This window comes from Hemibagrus wyckioides, linkage group LG24 (assembly GCF_019097595.1).
Source record: "Hemibagrus wyckioides isolate EC202008001 linkage group LG24, SWU_Hwy_1.0, whole genome shotgun sequence".
In the NCBI taxonomy this organism is placed as follows: domain Eukaryota; kingdom Metazoa; phylum Chordata; class Actinopteri; order Siluriformes; family Bagridae; genus Hemibagrus; species Hemibagrus wyckioides.
The window spans coordinates 11410862-11424659 of NC_080733.1; the positions used below are offsets into that span (position 1 = coordinate 11410862).

At 38.5% G+C, this 13798-nt stretch overlaps 1 long non-coding RNA gene across 1 annotated transcript; it reads right to left on the reverse strand.

Moving 5' to 3' along the window:
• Positions 1-1484: 1484 nt before the first annotated feature.
• LOC131344702 (uncharacterized) lies at positions 1485-5327 on the reverse strand. The gene is made up of 3 exons (XR_009203366.1): positions 5168-5327; positions 3354-3447; positions 1485-1743 (listed from the first exon to the last, which is right to left on the reverse strand). It is a non-coding gene; the product is annotated as an uncharacterized LOC131344702 (long non-coding RNA).
• Positions 5328-13798: the final 8471 nt, after the last annotated feature.

Sequence of the window (13798 nt, forward strand, 5' to 3'; positions counted from 1 at the left end):
GGAGCAGGAGGATTCGCTCCTGTGGTAAAAAGATGTCTTACTGGCGTCAATTTCAGCTCATTATGGCGCTGAGACTGAGAGCCACAAATCCAAAGAAACCATTTTGCTAGGGGGTGTGCGGCTGGGCAAATTGGCCTCGGCTTGTGTGTGTGGGAGCCCCTGCTGAGCAAAGCGGAAGAGCAGGGCCCGATGGCGAAGGTGGGCAGGCCCAGGCAGGACACGCTGTGGCCACCCCCCTGCCTCTGACACACACTGCACTGGATAATCTGCCTGCCAAACACCACAGGCTCAGCGGGAAGTGCTGTGAACAGCAGTGGAACTGCTTCTCAGCTCGCTTTTCCTGCCTCTGAGGGTTTATATCACTGAATAACGCATACAGGAGCTCTACACAATCTTAGCCTGTATCTATATGCTTAACACGGGATAGGTTTGGTGTCTAAAGGGCTGGATTCATTTATTTTAATTTGAGCAACCTCAGAGGTGCCAACACTGACAACAAGAAAATCTTTGCAGGCCGAAATATCCAACCACAAACCTCCTAGCGTGTGTCGGTGGCTAGATCAGCACTATATTAACAGCATAAATTTTAAAAAAAAGCACATATTGGGTGGAATGATATTTAACTGTAACCTGAATGACATGTTTGGATTTACAGCTAAAATTTACTGCTTACTTTGTACAAATAAGATTAATGCAGTACAGTCTGCAGTCAGGTCCACAACCACACAACAGTCCATAACTGTAGTGATATTTAATGCTGATAAAATGGTTTATTTGGAGACATTTATAAACATGAGCTTCACTAACATATAGTGACTGTTAAACTGTGTGATTTTGGAAAGGATGTAGAGGAAACATAAGCAAATTACATTGTTTTAGTTCTAGATGTGTGCCAAGTTGTAGTGAGAAAGCAACCAAAGAGACCCTCCTTCTTGTTCTGTACTGGCTCACAAACAGGATATGCTAAAAGAGTGCAAAAATAAACACTATTTAAAGGAAATTCAAGTCTTTTGCAAGCTGTGATTCATCTTCACTTTACTTTTCTGCCACACAAATTTGACTTGTGTTTGGTCTGACCGCTGTTTTAGCTGAAAATCTGGTCCCATAATGTAAAAATAGTACATGCTATAGCTAAAACCATAGATTAGCACCCATGCTTAGGTTCCACATCCCATTAAATTGCATCCATTTAACCCGAGAAAACATTTTTAGGCGAATTTCTCTCTGTTGTCTTTCTTATTTTTAATCCTGACAAGCTTTTCAGCTTATTTTGCAGTTAGGAGTCTAAATCTCTAGCATTAATGTATAATGAGTCGTTTATTAGTGAGTATAAGACAAACATCTGATTAGAGTTTTGTCTAGTGTATTCAAATCAACCATAGACAAGATAAAAACATTTTGCTGTTGTCTGATTAAACACTGACAGGTGGGTTCATCTTGTATTTCAGCTACTGAGGAATTTAAAACAGAAAGAAGAGAACAGATAAGAAGAGAATAGCTTTAATAAAGCAACTAATAACACATACAAACAGTTCCTTGTTAGGGAAAAGAAAAAGAAAAAAAAATCATTCCATTTTCTTCAGACTCATAATAACACACATCACTCCTGACTTCTTACAAAGGAAATAAGCAAAACAGCATTCATACAGTGACAATATTCAGTTGCGATTGACCATCGACATGCTGGCGATTAGTCAATGTTACGACGTCTCCATCTTGTATCCGTGCTTCTCAAGTTCAGCTCTGCCGAAAGAATTGAAACAAAAATTAAATCAATCAAAAGATATCTTTGCTTTTGATTCACATGCAAAGTTTCTTTTATTCACTTTAAATAAGAGGGTGAAAATGTTTCAGATCAGCAAACAATGAACAGAACAAATTTAACCAAACAACTATATGATCGAGGGGACAGCTTAGTATTTACTATAACAAACTGACAGAATACAGATAAAGTAAACGTGACCGCTGCTCTGCATGCTCAGGTCAGCCGTCCTCGCACTCTCCATTACAGAGCTCCACCAACGTTTTTATTTGTTCACATAACCTAGGCTCTTTAAAAAACCATGCAATTATTTTTGTATAGGCTAAGAATGAACTTTCTTATTGCAGAGACATACACCGATCAGGCATAACATTATGACCACTGACAGGTGAAGTGAATAACACTGATGATCTCCTCATCATGGCACCTGTTAGTGGGTGGGATATATTAGGCAGTAAGTGAACATTTTGTCCTCAAAGTTGATGTGTTAGAAGCAGGAAACATGGGCAAGCGTAAGGATTTGAGTGAGCTTGACAAGGGCCAAATTGTGATGGCTAGATGACTGGATCAGAGCATCTCCAAAACTGCAGCTCTTGTGGGGTGTTCCCGGTCTGCAGTGGTCAGTATCTATCAAAAGTGGTCCAAGGAAGGAACAGTGGTGAACCGGCGGCAGGGTCCATGGGTGGCCAAGACTAATTGATGCATGTGGGGAGTGAAGGCTGGTCCGATCCAACAGACGAACTACTGTTGCTCAACTTGCTGAAGAAGTTAATGCTGGTTCTGATAGAAAGGTGTCAGAATACACAGTACATCACAGTTTGTTGTGTATAGGGCTACATAGCCACAGACCAGTCAGGGTGCCCAGGTGGTCATAATGTTATGCCTGGTATATGTAGCTCAATGTGTGTGCTGTTCTAATGTTTGTCAGTACAAACGTCCTAATACAGCCACATTCAAGTTGTAGACAGTCAGCTGACGATCAATTTTATAAATGCTGTCACTGCACATATGTAGGATTGAATTTACTAGGCAGCTTTTGCTGCTGTAAAAATGATGCCTAAAAATGTTTTCTTTCTTTCTTTTTTAACACCATGCCAGCTTCTATGGCTATATTCATGGCGAGAGTCAGTTTTTGTTATTCAATATTAAAACTATATAAGATGTTTAAGATTAACTTTTTTTAGGACCTTTAAAACCGAAGATGGGTTTACTTGTTTAAAAACTTTTTCAAAAGTGTCAACAGAATAAAACAGTTTTCTACTAGGGGTTAAAGTGTTACATTCGAACAAAATATGTTTGATGGACAGAAAGGTTTTACATGATGGACACTGTGGTGGATTTTCTCTTGATAGTAAAAATTGGTGTGTAGCTTTCGAGTGTCCTATTCTGCATCTTGTATATACGACTAGATCCCAACAGTTATTAAAAGGAAATGTATGTTTTGTTCCAATGTTTGGATTTATGTCCTAAAAATGTTCTTGTTAAATTTTGGTAAATATGCTTTCCAGATATACAGGTACACATAAATGACAATCACAATTTTCACAAAAACACAAATAAACCTTTAAAAGTGCTCGCTAGAACAGTGTACCTCAGCTGATTGGAGAAGTCATCTTCTACGTTATCATCATCCCAGTTATCTTCCCACACGTGAGCATCCTCATCTTCATCAAGGCCTGTCCAATCTAAAAATAGAAAAAAACCCACACATTTTACCGACAAACCACACAGAAATGTTAACAGCCTAATTATTATAACAATGCTGATAAGTATTAGCAAATTTGCTATACCTAAATATCACGTATAATGCGACGTGCTCAAGCTCAAATGTGAGACCCCAACGCTGGATGGTTACCTTTAACACTTTCCAACAGTTAAACCCATGCACATTAAACACAACCTCAGCCCAGAGCTACCAATTTAGCAACTTTGACACAAGATCTGATGACTTTTTAAACTCCTTCAGTGAATTTATTAAGTTAAAAAAAAAAAGAAGCTAAGATTAAAGCTAAGGTTAAGATGGTTCAGTCGACTTATTAATCAATGTATAAAGTCTGACCAAGTTACATTGCACAATCATGTTTCCAACAGCCCTGACCACCACTTATCCTAACAGCCAATCCCTGACCACCACTGATCCCAACCTCCAATCCATGACCATCAATGACCGAAATCAGCCAAACCCTGACTACGTGATCTAAACAACCAATCCCTGACCACCACTGATCCCAACAACCAATCCCTGATTACTGTTTTTTAACAGCACCCACACACCTCCTCGTTCATTTGAAGCTCTCCTTAATTCCTTATATTTAGAAGTAACTACAGCAAGTCATTCCATCTGTACCGATTTACTCCCTTTCTGTTATATAACTACTAATTACCTCTGTATCATTTTGTCTCCTTCTTGATAGAAATTATATAGTGTTTCGTAAATAAATAAATAAAACTTCATTCACAGTGCGTTGATCAACGATGGCACCTCTGTATAAGAAATTCATTTATTATTTTCTATTCTGTTCTAAGTGTCTTCAGAAAATCTTCTGCAGACACTTTATGTAAACGTTTTAATATGCAAATGATCGTTAAAATTTGATTCATATATACAAATTAGCTTCTGACATCATCTGTTGACTTCTGCCGACTCTTTGAGTGATGCAGTAGCTACTTTCCCCTGAAACCAGTTGGCATCACCGCCTCTGTGAAACACCTCCACTGCATTCACTACTGTTTTGTTCTAATGATACAGCAGACAAATCTCAAACTGGAGCACTGTTACTCAGCTAATCCCAAACTAAGAGGAATGTAACGTCATGCGTTTGTTAGTCAATCACTGTAATTCTGTACAATAACATACAGGATCGATATGATCACAAAGGGTGAAATCAGTTTATTTTGAGCTTGAGGAATCGTCTGATCAGGACAGAGTGTAATTAGATAAGTCATGAATAACTCAGTGAAAGTTACGACAGCTTGGCTCATATTATGAACTAGAGTGGCTACGTCCCAAATAACATACTACTATATCAGAGAGAGAGAGAGAGAGAGAGAGAGAGAGAGAAGGGAAGAGAGAAAGAGAGAGACAGAGAAATAGATTGTTGGATATGTTAGCACTTAGCTGGGTATCTAACAAACATTAGCTACTAGTTACTTCACATTTATGAGAGCCTTTGGTTATTTCTGATTATTATGGTATGTATTTAGATGTCCTACATAAAGTGTTTAACTTACTGCTACTTAAAAAACACTAAAAGGTTAGTTAGCTTGTTAGCTAACAAAGGTAAAGAGGCATTACTAGGCATAACGTTAGCACAGCTAGCTGCTCGCTGAGTCACTCTTTCATCACACCGTTAAATCCTTTTCCCCCGTCTCCCAAATCACACATATTTAATAAAATTCCCCTACCTTCTGCTGGAAACTCCTCAAATTCATCATCTTCCTCCAACAAGCCCAAATCTACAGTTTGTTTCTTCTCAGACATGACAGCTAGCTAGCTTCTCACTGTGAGCCCGAACACGAGAGAACCATGGGAATACTGACGGCGCATGCGCAGTTTTTGTGTATGCGCGCGCATGTTACAAGAAGCGTCGTCTCTGCTCGATCCGTACCGGAAACACGATTTGTACTGCGCATGTGCAGAGTGTCAGGTTTTGTTCTGCGTATGCTGCCAACAACACGTTATAACATATTATTAGCAGTATTATAACAACAGTATTATATATAAATACCTGCTGTATAATTAAAGCGCCGTAAATCCTTTCGTCATACTTCAGACATGAAATAGACGCATTCCCGCACATGCGCAGTACAAATCGTGTTTGCGAGTAGTGACAGGCGTTAGTTCCGCCTCCAAAACATGGCGCCGGTATGTTTACAGCTGAGCGCAATAGTTTGCGACCCCATGGTTTCTGGATAAAGAATGTATTCCTGTTTTCTCAGTTTATGCCTCTTTGTTCGGTTTTTAAATTAAAAGTAAAAGGTTAGGTATGTCCACGATCTAAAATCTCCAGTAAAATCACTATAAATATCAATGTTTTGACACGATCTTTGTACATTTCATTTATTACTCACATTTGTTATCATATCTTGTGATAGAAAAATATCAGCGAGAATCAAGGAGAAGGTGTACAAGACAGTGGTGAGACCGGCCATGCTGTATGGTTTAGAGACAGTGTCACTGAGGAAGAGACAGGAGTCAGAGCTGGAGGTAGCAGAGCTGAAGATGTTGAAGTTCTCTTTGGGAGTGACAAGGTTGGACAGGATTAGGAACGAGTACATCAGAGGGACAGCTCATGTTGGACGTTTGGGGGATGAAGTTAGGGAGGACAGATTAAGATGGTTTGGACATGTTCAGAGGAGGGAGAGTGAGTATATTGGTAGGAGAATGTTGGACATGGAGCTGCCAGGCAGGAGGCAAAGAGGAAGGCCAAAGTGGAGGTATATGGATGTAATAAATGAGGATATGAAGCTAGTGGGTGTAAGTGTTGAGGATGCAGAAGATAGGGATAGGTGGAGAGAGATGATTCGCTGTGGCGACCCCTGAAGGGAAAAGTCAAAACCCATGTTACATACTTCTTTATTTTAATAAAAAAAATATATTTAAACCAACAACAGACCTGTGGTCAGAAACATATGCAATCTTGGGAGCCCATGCCATGACACAAGCTCCACTGTGCTCAAACTGGAGAGCTTGGATGTTTTGGTTCACGAGCAGATCATTTCTTTCTCCACACTTTGTCTTTTCTTTCACTTTGGTAAGCGTCTATAAATGGTTGAGACCTAATCTTGGTCTCATTAGTCCATAAACCTCAATTCCAGAGGTTTTGTGGCACATCTCTGTATTTTTAACCTTCTGATTCTTACTGCTGATGAGCAGTTTGCATCTTGTGGTATTGCCTCTATATTTCTGCTCTTAAAGACTTTTTCAAACAGTGGATTTTGATACCTTTACCCCTGCCCTGTTACAGTTGTTTGTGTCACTGACATTTTTTTCTGGGTATTTTCACAGCTCTCACCATGTTTCTGTCATCAACTGCTGTTGTTTTCCCTGGCTGACCTGTTTGATGTCTGCTTGCTTTCTTTTCCAAGACATTGCAATTTTTCCCCCTTTTCTTAGTTTCAAAATGGCTTGTCTTTCTCCCATACATATCTATCTGATATTCATGTTGGTTTATTTGTTTTAACAAATTCTTCCGTTTTCACAGATGAAACCCAATGCTCAAACCAGTACTGCATTCCAATTTGCCTACTATCCATCCTAAATAGTGTCTGAAATTAGAATTAGTGTGTCCCATATTGTAGTATGTAGAAATGTGTACACCAGTGGTACCCAGATGGTGTACTATTTCCACTAGATTATCAGTGGAAGTGTGGACCCATGGGCACTTTTGTAATATAATAATTAAAAAATGAATGAAGCAAAGTGGGCAGCATGGTTTAGTGGTTGGCACTGTTGCCTCACAATAAGAAGGTCCTGGGTTCGATACCTGGGTTCAAACAGGCAGGAGCCTTTCTGTGTGGAGTTTGTATGTTCTCCCCGTGCTTGCGTGAATTTACTCTGGTTTCCTCCTGTGATGGACTGGTGACCTGTCCAGGGTGTACCCCTGCATTTTGCCCCATGACCCCTATTAGGAATAAAGCAGGTATAGAAAATGGATGGATGAAGAAAAGCTGGAATGCAATGAGTAGTTTGTTTATGGTGATAGAGTGTAAAAAGGCAAAATTATTCTCTTATGTTACATGATGTTGTAGTGTGTCTCAGTACTTACATATTCTTTTGCTATCCATAGCTATTCATAGATATTGATAATGTAAATGATCACTCTGGCAGGGCGCACCTAAGCAACACCTGTCAGTCACACCAATACTTTTTGTTCACTTGAAATTTTGGGGTAGATTCAAAGAAAAGGTTCCGGGTACTTTAAGAGTTTAAAACATCTAGCTAGAGATATCATGAAATAAATTCAAATCCAATCTGTTGTCTCATATTCATCTTTTGATCTCAAACCCAAAAGTCTTTGGTCCTTTGTACCATTGCTCACAGTTCCAGGGTCACCAGTTTGATTGAGTTTGTTCTTGATGTTCTTCCTGTGTCTCTGTGGGTTTCTGGATTTTCCTGTTTTCTTCCACCCCTCACAAACATGAAGGTATGATGTCATGCCTATAGTATCTTGCCTCCTAGGTGTGAATGTGCATGGTGCCCTGCAATGGACTGGCATCACTTTGAAAGTGTATTCCTGCTCCACACCCAGTGTTCCCCTTATAGTCTCTAGATCCACTATAGTCCTGACCAAAATAATGTGCCTACAAAAAAAAGAATAAATGAATGTATTAAGGAATGTTTTATGTTTATTTTAAATACTGCTGATTCATCGAGATTATATCTTGTTTGCCACCTGTACAAAGTCCAATAGGAGAATATCTGATTTTTGTGTTTTAAAAAAGTAAAATTTCACTTTTTAACCCTTATAATGCCACCTTGTCTCGTTAAACATCCATGTAACTCCTTGGCAAGTGTAGAGAACATCTCTCAGTTTGCTTACTCTTCTGTAAATATTTAGTTTTAAGTTGAACTTACACTTGACTAAATACATATAATACTTATATGAATCTGCATAGACCAAGCATTCAGCAGTGCCATTAAGCAAGAAGAACAAGTATATTCGGAGACAAAAGAGATATTTTAAGTAACACTGGTGGTGAAATGTAAAATAAAACTATTTACGTGAATAAAAAAACACCTCAATTAGGGCGCACATTTTTCAATAAAGTACAAATTACATTGTGATCCATGTGGCGTGTTCAAGTAATGAACTGACAGCGACTGGTGGGTAGGCCTCTGTGCTGCAGTGTAGATAAATGACAGCACATACACCACAAAACCACATGCACCACAATGAAAATTGCCCCGTGGCTCCCATTTGCTGACAGACGGTGAAAACCTCAACTAAGATCTTATTCACTTATTCTATTTTCAAAACTATTTAGTAATCATCTTAATTGCCCCCTCAAAAAGAGTATGCAGAAAGGGATGATGTTAGGATAATGGTTTAAACAGATCAATCTGGTTTGTTTAAGTAAAAGAAAACAGTTTATTTATGAGAGAACATGCAGATGCCTTTTTTGAGTGAGTCCAAATGATTGTTCAAACTAATTGCATACAGTTGACAAGGCTGGAAGGATTCTTACACAGTCTTAGGCATGGGTTGGGAATGTCGTACGATGTCCACTGAGCATACCTGAGACTGCAGTTACACCATGGCGCCTGGAGTCTCCTGGGGTAGGGAGGGGGCAGACAGCAGGGCTGCCCAGACTGACTCCCGGCCTTTCTTCACATGTGAGAATGCCATTCATCGGCCCCTCCAGGACAGTATCGCACTGAGTCCTCATAGAGGCTCCGACCCAGCCCGGCCAGTCTGGCAGTCTCGCTTCCATCGACCTTTATCAGGACAGAGATCACATTTTGGCCTGAGGGGTGCTAGGACGAGCAAGTGAATGCAGGTTGGATGGGGGTGGGGGTGAGTTTTGGTGTGGGGATATGAGACGGAGAAAAGGTGGGTGAGCAGAGCCATCATCACTTCCAGCTCCCATCGGACTGATCCCTGCAGCAGATTAGTGACATGGCTCCCGTTCTGCCAGGGAAAGTGACAACACACCAGAACATGCAGCTGTCTACCTGTCTGAGGGCCCTCGATAAGATAATCACTCTGTCTCATTCAGCCTATATAGGAGAATGACAATCGAAACTCTGGAGAAGCTGGCTTTTAAAGTATCTCCATAATCATGGCAGAGAAGGTACTGGCTGTGAATTATAATATTATTACAATATTTTTACCATACATTTATTAGAATGAGATAACTGAGTAGTTTTCAATTACTAATATACATCACGATGAAACGTAATTGTTAAATATAACTCTAAATGGTTAAAAATTATGTTCATTAATAAGTTAAAAACAGTAATCTTTGGCAAATCACTGTAGTAAGAAGAATAAAACAGTATGGAACGTAGGGTAAATAAATAATAGTAAATTAAAAGAAAAAAAAAGGTCTTGTCACATAACACCACCCTATCATTGATCATTTTTCTATCTCAGCATGCCCCATATGCTTTACTCTTTACATTATATCACTGCTTATGTTCTTTCTAAAACATCCTCATGTTTTAGAGCAATTATTACAGACCAAGCTGTCAAATTAATATGATTCATTTCAACATATTAGCCCTCAGATGTTGAAGAGTCCCTTTTGTATAGTATATCTGTCAAGTTCAGGAATTAAATCCAATTCCATCTAGCTACTAAGCCTAGAATCACTATGTCTTATGTGATGAATCTCTGTAATGAGGGTGCAGGTTTGTGCTTTTTGAAAAAAGTATGTTGTTGATCAAATGAGGTAATAACACAGTCAAAGCTACATGAACATGTGGAAAAAATATACACAACAAAGCTTCCTATTTTTTTCCTCTCCAGCCGACAACCAACTAATTCAACTGTCTGTCATGAGGAATTTTAGCTTCATATTTTTCATCTGTCTTTCTTGAAAAGCCCTGTCATCTGGGGCTTGAGGTACAGTTTGCCAACACTCTAATAGCCCTTTATGGCCATACAATCTAATGTCTGTCCTGGCCGGCCCCCGTAATCCTGTTCACCTCTGCGGCTTACTTATGCTCGAGCTTAAGTTGCATTTTTTTTTGTTTTTATCAGGATTTTGCTGATAAATGCTATCAGCGAGGGAGAAATGAAATATGGGGGGTCTACCCCAAATCGCAAGAGAGCACAGTTATTTGGAAACTCTGTGAATTGATGTGAACAGCTCACAGTTATTCGTTTGTTCTTTACTCCAAGTCTTACTGTTATCATCATTAGCATCATTTTCTTTGTCTGTGCGCTGCAGGATTATGCTCAGTTTAATGATACCTGTATTATTTGGGAGTATGAAATAGCTTCTCTTAGGGAGTTGAGGATCATATATAATGATGCAAAAGCTTTTTTAAGAAGCAGTATGAAAAATATCACATCATAAGAGTTTAAAATTTCAATAATGTTTGACAATATATGGTACAACATTGTTAATGGTACATTAGTCATTGTCTCATAAATAACCCATGGCTATGTTCTGATTATAACAGTTCATTTTACTTTTGATTTCTGCAAACCCTTCATAACAAAGTTACTCTGGACAGAATTAATGGCTTTTAAATCATAGCATGCAAATCTCAGATCTATGCTAGACTTATATATTACATATCAAATTACTATGATTACTATGTTTGTGTTGTAGTAGAAATGTTTATGTCTAACATAATCATATGTTACCAAAATGTCATTAATAATCCTGCTTGTCATACATAGGCCTTTGTTTAAGCCATGTTGCATGATAGCATGATAATAGATTTCATTTTAAAGTGCATAAAGCTGTGAAAGTTCCAGCAGAATTAGACGATTTATTTTGCTACTGGTCCTAGCAATACACTGTGAAGAAAAAATTTTTCAAACATTACAAAAGTATGTGTGATATTGAATAGTATATGCTTTTATATGACATCAAATCATCAATCACATGATGTATTCAGTCAGTAAACATTTCATATTTTTTAGAAAACTACTGTAATTCACCACAATGGTACATTGTAAGGGACATGGCAAACCTTTATATACTCTCCCTCTCTCTCTCTCTCTCTCTCTCTCTCTCTCCATGTTGGAATGACATTCTCAAGTGAACATCCCTCATCAAGGGGCTTACAGAGTAAGTGATAAAGTGTTCCACTCTAATACCTACCCGCTTCTCATCTGTCATCTATAAAGAGGATTGGAAATACAACAACATTCTTCAGGATATAATGATATCCATGGCACACAGGGGGATATTGTAGAAGATATAAAAGGAGAGGAAGATGTCTATTTTCAGGGGTTTTTTTTATCACTGCACTGCCTGTGTGGTTATTACAACAAATATATTTTCATTTAGATTCTACTGCTTGAACAGGGAGATCAGCCATTTTTAATGATGAACTATCACATCTGTTTGAGAGCCACTATTTCAGGTGTCTATCATGCTGCACATTTTAATAATCAACATGTGGTTCGGAAACACCGGTGATTGGGCAGATTGATAAATGAAGCTATCCTCATTTGGGCTTAGCTGCTTTGAGGGCCCCTTCAGCTCTGGACTTTATCCAGGAAAACCTCTAACAGCCACTTATTAAGTAGTTAGACCAACAAGACTAGAGTAGTGGTCACCTGGGTATGTGTCAGAGAGGCCCGTTTGGTTGCTGGTGGATGCTGGGTTCAGTAGTTGATGTGCTGGGAATCCACCACTGGACACAATGACCCCTCTTCTCCCCTGAGCTCCCAAGCCCTATGTTTGTACAGCTTGGTGGCTTGTTTGGAAATGTAATTATTACTATTTTATAAAAACATTCTCCAATGCCACTGACATGTCTTCAGGTCTTCATGCCTTGGTCGGCCTGTGACTGGCAATAAAATTCTTTGTATTTTTAAGTCTATTGTCAACATTTATTTGTAATTGATCATTCTAATGAATTCAGGAACGTCACGTTTTAATCTAAAGTTCTTAACAAAAAGTTTACAGTGATTATCTCTAGGTGGTTAATGATAGCATTCTTAAAATGTATTATATTTATTAATTGTTTTTCCACCTTTATGAGCCTCATTTTTCTACCTAATTGAATTCATCATGTAATAAGACATTGACATTTTATCAGATATTCAGGTTCATTTAAGATGTCCTAGGTAACATGAGCTGCAGAGACATGAATACACTTTGGCTTATAATTACAACACTTTTTTTGTACTGATTTTTTTTCTGTTCTGGTTTCTCAAATTATATATCGAGATCAACAAGTTGCAAGAACGCAGTGTTGTTTCAGTGATTGCCCAGCTGTTTTTGCAGAAATATACTCTCACATTAGTAACACCATGCCATGTCCTTCATCACCACAAAGTGCTACAGCACAGCTCAAATTTATTATAGGTAAAGGAAAAAAAATGTCAGGACTATTGAAATGAACAGAGAAAGTATTAAGCCTCTCTTATGCATGGGCGTCAGGGCAAGAAACCAAGAATAATTTTCTAAGGTATAGCCCAAGGCTAAGGTTTGCGGCACTTAGCCAATGACAAGCTTTTAAAGAGACCAGAGCACCATGGGGTGACTGCAGATGAAACACTAGGTGGTGAAAGGGAAAGTGGTGATTTGTCATTAAGACTTTTCAAAGAGTAGTAAATGCTAAGGGTTCAATTTAGGGGGTTTTATTCCACCTCCATTCAAAGTACACCTTGTTCCTGCTAAAGTAGCTGAAATCTAACAGTTTTAGCCCTTTGTTGTTATGGGAAATTTCAGTGTAAATAAGGACAAGAACTTGGTTTATATATACATATTCATTATCAATCATTAATGCTAAGTTTCATCATTGTCATGTGTGATGCTGAGAAAACAAAATTAACTAATGACTTTTGTGCGGCTCGTCTCTTTGAAATAAAAAAATAATAACCATATAAATTTTTGTATGCTTAAGCTTGTCTTCCTGTGTTGTCCCTCTGGGGAAACCATTACAGGGTCCCAATTTGTACCTTACAAAAGAGTGTTTCCTTATGAGGAAGGGTTCCAAGTAGAAACTAACACTTAATTATCCAATGAACCCTTAAAAAGCCCTTTAGGAACTTCCTCTAATAAGAACATATGCCCTGCAACAACAGCATATCACATTATAAAGGTGTGAGAAATGTAAATTATGCCTTTCCTGAACATAATGACTTTCCACTATCTCAAAACCTTTGACTATATTTGGTTTTTGGTACCATATAGACCTCCTCAGGACCAACAGCTACAAATTTACCAATACATTCTTCAGCAACCAGTTTATATTGGTCAGAATTGCAGTGGATCTAGAGCCTAACCTGGGAATACTGGGCATAAGGGATGGAATGCCAGAGTAGGTAGGTAGGTAGGTAGGTAGGTAGGTAGATAGATAGATAGATAGATAGATAGATAGATAGATAGATAGATAGATAGATA